This window comes from Ixodes scapularis, unplaced genomic scaffold, assembly GCF_016920785.2.
Source record: "Ixodes scapularis isolate PalLabHiFi unplaced genomic scaffold, ASM1692078v2 PGA_scaffold6__148_contigs__length_123643588, whole genome shotgun sequence".
NCBI lineage: Eukaryota > Metazoa > Arthropoda > Arachnida > Ixodida > Ixodidae > Ixodes > Ixodes scapularis.
In genome coordinates, this window is record NW_024609881.1 from 107463900 (window position 1) to 107477385 (window position 13486).

Genomic DNA, 13486 nt, shown 5'->3' on the forward strand with positions numbered 1-13486 from the left:
TGTGGAAGGATGAAATTGCAAAATAAGGTATGGACAGTTTCTATTTCTAGTTTTTGAGGCAAGACACGAAGCACGCCTCCCTGATTATTGTCCACGCACTGCTTTTTCATGTTTCTTTTTTAGTCTCGCCCAGTTCATGTTGATTTCCTCGGAGTGCCCATTGTCGTTGAAGAGGGTGAAGACCTCGTTGTAAGTCAAGTCAAATCAAAATGTGTTTTTGTTTTTATACAACTTGTTAATTCCTGATATACACCTATACACCTGATTAAAATATCTTAATTCGAACATATTTTTTTTAAAGATATGAGGTGACAGTTAGTCAAGTTCTGTCTGCGCGATAAATTTATATGGCACAGACCAGTTATCTGAGACCTCTTAATTAACTTTTTTTAATTATTGGTTTTAGGGTTTAGGTTTAAATCTCGGTATTGGCGGCAATTACCATCAGAAGCGAGAGAAATTAAAAAAATGCGATAAGTTAATCGTGTGCCTAGGTATTATTCGATCAATTTTCACATTTTTTCCATCACTTCTAAAAATTGGAAGACCGACTATGTCGTTTCAATCCTGTCGTCACTATCTCAGCAGCGTGGCTTTTGGTGAGCGCGCCGACGACACAAGTGACGACTTGGCCCAAACGACCACGTACTCTTCCTAGCGTCATTATGGACAAGGACTGAAGCGCTCTTAAGTTGCACAAGCTTTTAAATCAGGAAAAAACACGCGAAAATTTATTAAGGAATATCTAAAAAATGGTACCTTTTTGCAAATCATTAAAGTTAAACTGGCGTCTAGTAGTAATTCTTGACAATACTAAACCAATATCTAAAATTTTAACGAACGAATTTTAGTAAATTAGTTATCTTAGAACGATGACAATCCCGTCACCGAGTGTCGGCCATGCCTGATAAATACATGGTGAAAACGGAACGTGCCTCGCCCCCACCTTTTAATTAAAATATACATCTTCGAGTTAAAACGAAATATTTTGCAACGTGATACCTTTTCTGCACTTTAAACTGTATCTTGTTTTTCGTAAACTACGATAGCACCCGAACGGGTGTTTTACCTATAAATGCCTATATATGAACAGCTGAATATGTTAACATCTGCAAAAGTCTTGAGAGCTTCCTGATTTCTTTTTCTTTTGTTACCATCAATCCTGCAGGTACATGTACGTACCGAAATATAACGCTGAGGGGTGGATACTCGGAACCCTTTCAATTCCCATGTGAATATTGGCCTTGCAATGTTACCGCAAAAACACGAACTATTTAAGGGTTTGTATTTTCTGGCAGTGCATTATGCACAAACTCTGTATTGCAAAGCTTCGTGTCTTAATTCAGTATCGTTTTTTAAACGGATGCCCAAAGTCACATATTCAATTAGACAGGTAGTTGCGCTAACTGGAACATAATATCAAATCGATAACTGCCCATAACAGGTGCCCAAATAAACATAAAAATTCAACCGATATTTTATTAAAAAATTACCAACTAATATTTTTACTTTGCCATTAACTATTGAATGTCATTTAAAATATATTAACTCTCGAATCGGCAATACATACACCAGGAAATGCTTTTTATAAGGTATGATGAAAACGAAACAGATTTAAATGGAGTGGCTATCGGTGAACATAATCGTTTAAAGCACTTTTCGCCATGTTAGCTTCTTTAAAAGAATTGTGGATTTCTTTCGCTAATGGAACACCCTTAAATGAACGAAATAAGGCATTTCCAAATGTTTTGTATTATTTATTTCTAAAGTCATTTAAATTGCGTAAATTTTAGATTAGTTGGGTAGTGATTAAATACTTAAAACATTGCACTTAAAACATTGCATTATAATACAGAAATATCAGTGATGTAATATAGATTATTCTGTTCTGAGTTTTGTCCTGAAACAAATCATAGCCATTTCGAGCAACAAAGAAAGTTGGCATGTGTCTCAATTAGCAAAAAAAAAAAAAAAAAGAGCGCCTATACTACCATTTCATCTTCGGTTCGAAAAAATAATCAAATGATCAATCGGACAACGAATATCTTGCAATGTGTTTAAACTGGTTAAATAACGACATTATTAATATAATTTCTATAATATTTTATAAGCTTCTTCAGTACGACTCACAAAGAGTAAAAACGTCTCTGGCATAAATGTTTAACAGCTCCACTTGTTCATATTGTCTCATCATTCCATCAAACTATGTATTTTGTTAACATACTCTATTATAATTAGACAATGTTTATTTAATTATTTATTTCAAATACCCTCAAGTTAATAATACACTGCAGAGGGGATTGGACATCAAAATAATAATTACAATGTGCACATGTTAGAACTCTCTTAAACAGAACAATATCAGTAATATTAGCTGTTGAGGCGGGAAGAAGGTTCCAATCTAATGATGTTTGGAGAATAAAAGATTGTAGGAACAACGAAGTTTTAAAATTTGGCATACCGACTTTATGACTATGATCAATGCGAGCAGAGATATAGTTTTATTTGTTGTAGCATTAAAATATCAAAGCAATTCTAATGTATCAAAGGAAAGACAACTGGTATAAAAAATTACTACTTCGGTATGCACAACCAAGTATAGTAGACAACGAAGCCGGTGAGCTTCGAATATATCCTAACTTTGCGGTTTTCAGACATTTGCTCTTTAATTTCATTCTTTCAGGTACAATATGCCACGATACGGAAGCTGCCTGTATGTGCAAAATGCTAGACTCTACTGGCCAATTCGCTGTCGCATGAGTCGTATCTGCTGAAGCAATTAACTAAATTACCTTGACTTCTATCAGGACACTTTGCTGGTAAATAAAAAAGAAACATTTTTAAGGTTGCTGTTTCTGTGTTTTTTTAAATACATGCCATATTGAGTTAATAAAATTAAACTTCACACTTAGTCTAAAAGTACCTCAATTGGTACAATGGATGTGTCATCTTTGTCCTCGCGCTTCGAAAGATATATACGTCTCCGCGTACTACGAGGCTTGTTCAAGTTTGATTGGGATTTTTGTTCATAGAAATTGTTCAGCAAGTTTAGCGTGATAAAACGCAGGTGATGTAGTCTATGGTCCCGGTTCATCTTCTGATGAATTTAAACTGGAAATTCCATCCGTAATGTTATGACTCGCAATCATTTGGTTTAAAAAACGAAATTGTAATTAAAAGCATGATATTTGGTGCCATAACATATACAAGTAGTGTTTAACAAACGCTCGTATCGGTCGAATATTTTATATCTCTATTTAGGCCGTGTGAAATCAGTCTGCTTAAAATAGAATCTTGCCAAGAGGGTCAATATGACAAGTGCAGTACGGCTGTATAGTTGCCAAGTTGAAATTTTATGTTTTATATCTAAATTAGAATGTATTACCACGTCCCCTTTGAGGTAATTGCAGCTTGATATGAATCTGCTGAAAATTACTCAAGACTGTGGGTCGTTTTTTGAGATAAGATCGAACAACCATGTCCGGCGACCAAATTTAATTTTGATGAAAAAATATATTTTGCTAACGTTATGCTCAGAAGAACAAAACCAATCCTTGTTTTTCGCAAAAAAACACACAAAAAAACAAAGGTTATACATTCGTAAAAAAAATTGTAAGAACCATCTCTGTCACGTGCGCGTTTTTGCGAATTGCAAAATGTTGGTATTTCGCGAGGCTTGTCTCCCCAAAAAAAAGCTGTTCTGGCTACGGGTCTAGAAATATCTACTGACAAATTAAGCGTAGGAAGGTTCGATAAAAAAGTGTCAATCACCGAGTATTAGGGTGGTTATTTTGAGAAAATCGAAAACACGACACATGGCGCAATAACGATCTGGATTCAACTTCTTTTTTTCTCTGTATCTGTAAATGCGAAGGTCTTAAACTTTGCCAGTGGGTTGCCCTGAATATAATTATTCTTTGCATGAAATATTGTTGTCCTGGTTGGCGGCAGAAATTTCGAGGAATTGCTCATACGGGGGCATTTGACTAAATATACATTATTTTGAAAATCGTTTAAGAAAAGCCATCATTCTTTAAACTCTCCAGAATTAACTTTTATCATATGTGCTAACAGAAACTCCAAAAATATAATGCAATATTTGTGTGGCTTTGAAGTTATAAAGCGAGAAAAATGGCCGAATTAACGCTAACGCGGTTGCCACAAATGGGGCGTTCACATAACCCATTATTGACAATTTCATTATTATTAAAAAGCGTAAAAATGCTACGGGGTGGTGAGGAAAACACCTGACAGCACAGACGTGGACGTGTTTTTGGAAAGAAAATTCCTAATACATTTCCGTACAACCGACCCAAAAATTCCCATGCGCCGGAGCGATCGACAGGCGACACCCTGTCACATGCTTCGCGGTGCCTGTTTCAACAGCCGGTGTGTAGCGTCTCCGTGAATGCGACATAAAGGAAGCGAATGGGGTGGCTTTGCAGACAGATCACCCTACTACCTTGGCGATAACATGATATACATGTAGGGCGCGAAAAAACCTGCGTTGCCTGAAAGCGCCGATGGATCCGCCGCCGCGGAAAACCCCACAATGCAAAACAAAACAAGAAAAAATTCCGATTGATTGATATTGTTTGTTTGGGCGTTTTCAAATAGGATCGAACGACTCTGTCCGGTTGACATTTCTTTATTTTTTACTGAAAGAAATATTTTACTTGTTCTGCAACCGAAAAAAACATATAAACGTTTTTTTTGAGGAAAATGAGCTTCATTTTGAGGAACAAAAATTGCGAAGTCCTGGTCGATATACGAGCACGTGTTTGCAACTTGCGTGAAAACGTCCCTTTGGATACTTATAAAAGAAAAACTGTTGTCGCGTTAGGTTTAATATCTTTTTGTGCAGAGACAGCACATAATATAAAAGGAGGTAAACGTGTATCATCGATTACAAACCAATTCAGAGCTTTATGAATCTGGATCTTAAAATACTGGAAACTGAAGAATTGCAACATGATTGCGACGCGTTTGTTGAATATTCGGATAAACTTTCATTGAAATTGAAAACGACAACCTTTCTAAAATATACACTAAAATGTAGACAGGTTACTGATGATGGAATAATTAGAAAATTATTTTAAAAGGAAGGCCATCTTGATTTTTATTATACTTTTCACAAATTAAGGCGCATAGTCTTTCCTATCAGGCCCTTCAAAAATGAGTTGCAATACTTTTTTTTTATTTTTAATTTACACAGCGCTAAATATACAGAATCGCCGTAGAGGGAGTAGAGAAAGATATGGCGTTGGCAATTTCAAACAAAGACAAGAAAGGGGTCGAAAAATGTGAAAGACTGTTAACAGAAAGACTGTCCTACCCATTAAAGCAGGAGTACCGCAAGGTACCATTTTAGGTTCTTTGTTATTTAATCCATACATAAACGATATTGTTAATATCAGCAAAGCCCCATCCTTCATCATTTATGCCGATAATACCAGTCTATTTTTTCAGGTACGGAAATAGAAGACCGTGTTAAAGAAACGAATGCCTCACTAGAGGAGCTGTATGATTGGAGTGAAGTTAACTCACTAATAATCAACACGAGCAAAAGCAAGGCTGTCCTTTTTAAACCTAAGATTATACATGTTTCTTTTTATTTTATTATCATCTTGGGCCCCTCTGTCATAAAGATTGTGCCGAACGTCAAAACGCTCGGGGTCTACTTTAATGAACAGATGTCTTGGGATTATCACGTTAATAATGTTGTTAAAAAACTATCAATAGTGCTTGGGAAATTATGTCAATTCAGAAATGTATTGCTTCGTCACATAAAAATGCTTATATACAGGGCCCTTTTTTACCCCATCTGAACTACTCTAATTTAGTGTGGTGTACCACATCTCTGTCGAATGCTAACAAATTACACCTTCTTGAAAAAAAATGGCTGTTCGCACAATACTCAATGTTCCTTTTGATATTTAAAGAACTACGTCTAATAACTGTCCCTAACCTATATGAGTATAGTCTACTAACACGATGATATATCAGCCCTCCGCTCTAACGAGCCTTTCCAAATGCTAAGGTATAATCTTCCATTTGTTCTAAATAAATTTCAGAAGCATAATTTCACAAATATCGAGAGACTGAATCTTATTCCAATTAGAAATTTTTTCCTGTATTAAAATTTCGCTTGTATTGTGGGGATGTGTGTTCTGTATGTTTCAGTTATTCTTGAGGTTGTACGATTATTATTTTTAGTCCTGTCATGTTCCTAAATATGCTATGTGTCTTATATATATATATATATATATATATATATATATATATGTATGTATATGTATGTATGTATGTTTATGTATGTATGTATAAATATATATAATATATACATGTACAGTCTCCGGCAATATGAAAGACCCACTGGGAGCGCGTGGCCGAGGCGGTGGCTGGCGGGGGCGCTGCGAGCGCTCCGGACAATTCCATTCTGCTTCGAGGAAAGGACGCTCACTCGGGCTCAGCGAAAGCGAAACGCGCTTATCAGATTGTGCTGTGCCCCGAGTGAGCGTCCTCCCCTCGAAGCAGAATGGAATTGCCCGGAGCGCTCGCAGCGCCCCCACCAGCCACCGCCTCGGCCACGCGCTCCCAGTGGGTCTTTCATATTGCCGGAGACCGTACATGTATATATATTTTTTTGCTATCTTTGATAGCGTGATTAACTGAAGCTGTTCTTTTGGTACTTTTTTATTTATTTATTTATTTATTTATTTTGCTTAATGTTGAAAGCTGAAAACCGAATACTATTTTTTGATGTGTAGTATGTCGCCGTGTGCCAGTTGTAAGGCTGCAGAGGCCTTGTCAAGTCAAACGTTTGACTTTGTATTGCGCGTGAAAGGTAATCTAATATCGACAGCTGCACTCATGCGATGGCGTCAGAGAAAGACAAATCTGCCGAAAACTCAAAAGACATCAAAAGAACTAAAAAGCGGAATCGTTCATTCTGTGTCAGATAATGTATGCAGCGCGAGTGTTAGCACAAACAGGAAATCGACAGTTTTCCCTGGTTTTCTTGTTCCTACAATTGAATATCTGCAATTAAAACTAGCGAGGTAACACGATTTTGTTCTTTTCATTCCGCTGTTTTAGTAAAATGTTAAGATAAATGCTGACAACAACAGACACTTTACATTTCTACAGAAACCACTCGGGGAGGATATTTTTTCGCATGTGGAAACACTGCAATTGAAACAATTGAAGCGAACGTTCTTGTTCCAGGGAGGCAGAAAAAAAAGAGAAAGAAAACAGAACAAGAAAAAAAAACCAAGTTAGAGACGAATTTCAAAACGCGTGCATGAAGAAATAAGAGAAAAATGCACAGAAGTTAAAATACACAAAACGTAAAAAAAGAAGAATGAAACATTAACTAAAACACAGCAAGCATCGTTTAAAAAACTTTTTTGACTTATTCCTTTTCCATATAAATTATATGTAAAGAACGTTCGTGCTCTCCGGTTCCTCGTTTCATCCGTGTACACTTGTGCTATAGCAATATGAACACGTTCAAACTCGCCCAGTTATCCATTCTGCTTTGTAAATAAGCGTCGATGTCGTGTTCGCATCAACTTTGTCGGGCAGTGCGAAATCAAAGAGCAGAGGTTTGGTATCTGGTATGATTGGCTGATTCTTGAACAGTCGTACTTAATTTTATGATGCCTTAATTTTAATTTTGAATGACATGCTTTTTATAAAATCACAAAACAAAACATTAATATCAAAATGGGCTTCTGACAACAGAAATGCTATAGTGTGTTATTAGGAAACTTCGTTTACCAAGCAATAAAAAGCCGTAAAATTCAATTCTTGGAATTTCCTCACGTTCCTTTTTTTTTTGTCCAATCAAGCGCTTCAATGGGCCGCAGTCCGGAGATTTCACGTTTACTTGTGAAAGGCTTTACCCTGGGATCCCAAGTAAATAGATTGTATTTTGTTTTCCAGACTTTTTACTGAGGGGCGTTATTCCCTTCATATCATCGCAATATTAATTTACCTCGTAACCGCACGTTTGTGAGGTTAGGAATTGATAGTAAATATAACAAATGAAGCGCGGTGAGCAAAATGTATACCTCGTACCTCACAACTTGTGTCTCGCGACGATCGTAACGCAGTGATATTATGCAGCGAAAAATCGCCTCCCAAAAGAGAAAGCACAGGGCGTGGTCTACAAGATACCGTGTGCGGAGTGCCCCGCCCCCTACATCGGTGAAACTAAATCTTTTCCCGAACGCAAGCGCCAGCACCAGAACGATGTGCGCAATTTCGATCGCGAGCGTAGCGCCGTCGCGGAACATTGTGAGGTGTTTGATCATCGGATCGACTTCGGAAAAGCACACGTGATAGACACGGAGCCACATATTCGAAGACGCCTGTTCTTGGAGTTGTGGCATATCCAGATTACACCGGGGAACATTAACAGGTCCCTCGGGGCCTTACCATCTATTTACGTCCATGGCCTGCGTCACGTTCAGAAAACAACACCTCGGTAGAAGAAGAAGGAGAGGTCGAAGCTCGCGCTGTCCCATTCCATTTTTAGTCACCCCTGAAGAAGGAGTCAAGTCGACCCCGAAACGTTGGGAACTCTTTGTTTCTAAACTTTTGGTTTGAGTTTTCTTTTTTCGGATATTATTTTAAGATTTAGTAATAACGTTTTAGATTCATTTGGCTCGCTCGGTATGAACGTTACGTCAACTAACCCTTGGACCAGCAGCTGAGTCTGATTGGCCAGGCAAGTCCATTTGACACAGGGATTTTGCAGAGTTTTTACTTCTCCATTTCCCATTGTGTGGCCGAGGTATCTGCACTCATGATCTAGTTGTAAAACATTCGAGTTATTAGGAAAATGATAGCTCACTATTCACAAAGGTAACTGCCAATGCGGGATAACCGTACAAATAAGGGATGATCGACAATACACGATCGTCGCATTATTTTTACTTATATATTTGTAAGGGTTCGCTCATAATTACAAAAGTACTGTTTGTCTTTAAGTATAATGCCGGCCTACGTTTGTGGGCCAAGGCATGTGAGTACACATGTGACATATACAACAACATAGCTCTAGTTATACATGTTTTCAAAAAACATAGTTGAGAAAAAGTTAAAGGCATATAGTGCAAACGCTTCCAAATAAACAGAGGTACCACTTGGCAAATGATTTGTCAAATGTATCTAAAACTCCATCTAAGGCGCTGACAAACGAGTCGAAAGTGACACTGCCTGTAATGTTGTGAGGCAAGCCCTTCCTGTCTCGGACAGTTATCGGAAAGAAAGAGTAGTTAAAAATGTATTTTCTACATTGAAACTCTCGAAGAACATTCTCATGCTGCTGCCGTATGACTCGACTGAGATTGTATACCAGATAGTCTTCGAAGTTCATTCCAATCTTATCGTGTATTAATTTATACAAAAAATTGAGACGCTTCACTTTTCTCCGGATTGATAACTGGGTTAATCTGGATAACGCCTAAAGGGGTGACACAGACGTATATGTGCATTCCGTATGCATTATATATAAATCGCAGTGCCTTTTTTTCACTCCCTCAAGTTTGTCAATCAATGACTGTGAATACGGGACCCATAAAATGTCCGCGTATTCCAATAATGAACGTATCAAAGTAGTGTACGCAACAAGCTTATTTTACGGGGTACAATGTCGCATAGTCCTTCGAAGACTCCCCAGTTTACGAGACGCTTTTGCGATAATATTCTCTAAGTGAACAGACCAGCTTAAAGTAGATGTGATGGTAATGCCCAAATATTTATAAGAAGTGACAATTTTCAAAGGGTACTGAGTTGATAGAATAGCAAAATAAAGTTGGAGGCTTCTTTAATGTTACTGTCATTTGCACTCAATTTTTTACGTTCAAATCCATCTGCCATGCTTGACACCAGGAAAACACAGATTGTAGACTACTGTCCGAACATAATTGATCGAAAGGACATGACACTTTGGCAAACAAAACACAGTCGTCGGCAAAAAGACGGCACTGAATCCCGGGCTTATCTATAACGCAGACCATTTATAAACACACACACAAAAAAAATGACCGAGCTCCGAGCCCTGAGGTACTCCTGACATGACTGGCAAATCCAGGGAATCCGCTTTCCGAATAGTCACGTACTGTCGACGGTTCGTAAGATAGGAATCAACCCAATGTAAAAGGTAATCATTATCGAGTATCAGCTTAAGTCTGAACAGTAGTTTCCGATGCGACACCCTGTCGAAAGCTTTCGCGAAATCTAAAAAGATAGAATACACTTGGCCATCGTTATCCACTGTAGCAGCAAATTCATGGAATGTGTGGAGAAGCTGAGTAACAGTTGAGTTACCACGCCGGAACCCATGTTCGTCTTTTACCAAAATTCTGCGGATTCTAAAAAATGTTACAATGCGTTTAAAGAGAAAATGTTCAAAAACTTTGCTACATGTGCCCAGCAGCGAGACAGGTCTGTAATTCGAAACGCACATTTATTCTCCACTTTTATGAGTTGGCCCAACTCTCGCTACTTTTCAGTCTTTTGGCACTTCGCGAGTTTTTTAACCTGCACAAGTATATTTCATAAAGATACTTCCCACTCTATTCCGCATACCTGTGAAGGAATATTTTAGGAATCCGGTCCGGGCTGCATGACGTTTTAATGTCCAGTCGAGAAATCTATCAAAAATGCCACTTACTGACACTACTAAGTTGCCAATTTTACAATGGTCATGAGTGAATGGTGGCATTATGGAATTATCCATGGTATAAACAGTATAAAAAAAAACGATTCTTCTCGCTTTCTATACTCGGTTCATCGGAGGGCGTGTTCCCGTTGTGCCCAAGTTCCTTGATAGCTAAATTTGTTTTTCAAGAGGGGCAAACCCTAAACTGAACGTACTTCTGAAGCAGCTGCATATTACACTGCCATAAAACTTCTGAGGCAGATTTGACCGTCACATATGAGTAACGTTTCCCATGAGGTCGGTCATACATATTCGATTAATCACTAAGTTTAGCTTCTCCATTGAAAGCACTCGGTGGCAGGTGAAACTTTTGGAATGGTCGTTTAAGTTCACATTTATCTAAATTAAAGAAGAGAATTAAGATGCCTCGGGATTTCAATATTGTGCTGAGGGCGTCAAAGTTCGGGGTTACAAACGTCCATTGCAATGTGCAATTTTGTATATTTCCATAACAATAAAACTTACGGTCAAATATTAGAAGTGATCGTTCTTGAATTTCGTAAATGTTTTTTTCCAGCTTCCTCCGCATTACCTGGGGATATTACTACGTTGGCTATCACAATGCAAACAATCAAAATATTTATTGTGCCACCTTGATAATCTGTAAATAAATTGATACTGGATATTAGGAAGTAAATTTCTACGCTAATATTATGTTTCAGATCACTTAGCACATTTATTTTTACTATGATGTGCCCAGCTATATGACGCGTCATTTCTATATAAGAATATTAGGGTTCTTTTTAAAATTATTTTCAACGTATAACACAAAACACAGATTGCTTTAATGGTTTTATCAGCATCCTACATGAAGACCGTGCAACTGACTTCAAGATGCTGACTTTAGTGCCATTTCTAGAGTTTACTTTTTGCACAATGCGTTCCTTACTCGATAAGCACCATTTCAAAGGAGGCATACTATATATTGTACGATTTACAACATTTATCTGCAATCGTGGCAAATGTAATGCAAAAACCATTGAATGCATCTGACTGTTATCTTACCTTCAAGGCAAGAAATAAAACTAAATGAGAAATTAAGGTAGTGGTGCACAGGTATTTGTGCATAGTTCGTACGTATTTAACTTTCGGTTGTTACACTCATTAGTATTTATACAGCAAATATTAAGGTAGGGCGCGGCCATGGGGTGGGGGGGGGCGGGCTTATGAGGGCCGAGCCCCCTTGATATGTAGTTTGCCCCTTAAGCACATGTATGGCCCCCAACACACACACTTAGTCACATTGAAAGTCCCAGCGAACCCCCTCTTCCCCCGACAATGTTCCTGGCTTCGCCACTGCAATCAGGCTAGTATACCTTAGGCTTTTGGTATTACAAACCACTATACTAGGATACAGTATAAATGCACCAATATTAGGCCTGCATAAAAGTTTAAAAAAAAGTTTGCAAAAGAGGCAGTTATATAGAATCTGATGATATTACCGTCACGTTGACGATGTGCCGGTCTACGCTTGTGCCTGTCGAGAACAAACTAAAGCGGGGCATTTATATCTTAGTTGTTGGTTGTACGTGGCAAGAGGTTTCTAAATTTTGACCTTTTACAAGATTTCGAAACAAAGGTCTTTTTAGACATCTAGCCTGACGTTTGACTTTATCTGTTTTCTGCCATGCGTCACCAAAACATAAGGCTAACCGGAAAGGTTTTTCATCGTGACATTTCAATTTGAATTCTTGTCAAACTATTCACCCTGACGTACATGTATTACAAAAAATTAGTCACATTTAATTTCGTTTTTTTTTTTTTATATTATGCTTTCCTTATGTCGAGAGTCAGACGTACACTGTAAGAAACGTATGTGCGTCTGCTTTCACGCACAACGCTCGGAAAGCCAATCAGAGCAACTTACGGAGGCATCTCAGCGAATGACGATGCTGAAAAATCAGTTTAGACCGAAAAACGCAGTCTGAGTTGTGACATAAGCAATGCCAAACTTCACGCTTCGAATGCGCAATGTACCAACTCAGTCTGCTTTTTTTTCGGTCTAAAGATATGTTTGGGCATCGTCATTCGCTGAGTTGCCTCTGTAAGTTGCGCTGATTGGTTCTCCGACTGGTGTGCGTGAAAGCAGACGCACAGACATTTTTTTAGAGTGTAGGCTAAAATTTCCGCCGTCGCGAAGTACTGACTGCAAGTGTTTATTTAAATATATATATATATATATATATATATATATATATATATATATATATTGTTGTCCACCAGTGGTGGACAACAATCCACGCAATGGTAATAAACGAACATCACTGGGCAACTAATTACAAATATATTGGCATAAGGAAAAATATTTAAACACATTGACACGTGGATGAAGATGTGAAATATTTAGTTGGCGGCACCTTCTTCAAGAAGGTGCTTTTGCAAAATTTAAATACATTTTAGGACGCCAAATGTAATTAGTTAATTAAACGGTGTAAGGTTTTCAAGCATCCGGTTTACTACGGCCGTGAAACTTTTCTACAGCCAGTGAGAAATCCTCAGGTCAGGCAACACCACCGGTTTACTATGCGCGGAAAGTGGGAAAACGTTTAAAGCAACAAACAAATTAGAGGGTGGAATATCTGGCATACCGTTGACAAATAAAACGTAGTGCTTTCTTCTAGATAGCTTCAACCTTGCTGATATCAAATGGTATTTAAGGTTTCCAAACGACAGAGCCACATTCAAGGATTGGTCGTTTTAAGGTTTGTCATGTCAGAAGCTTTGCATGTTGTATGACATAACGTAAAGTACGCA

At 38.0% G+C, this 13486-nt stretch overlaps 1 pseudogene; it reads right to left on the reverse strand.

Annotated features, from left to right (window-relative positions):
• LOC115326465 overlaps window positions 1-11448 on the reverse strand; it is a 46040-nt pseudogene extending 34592 nt beyond the window's left edge.
• Between the last annotated feature and the right edge of the window lie 2038 nt (window positions 11449-13486).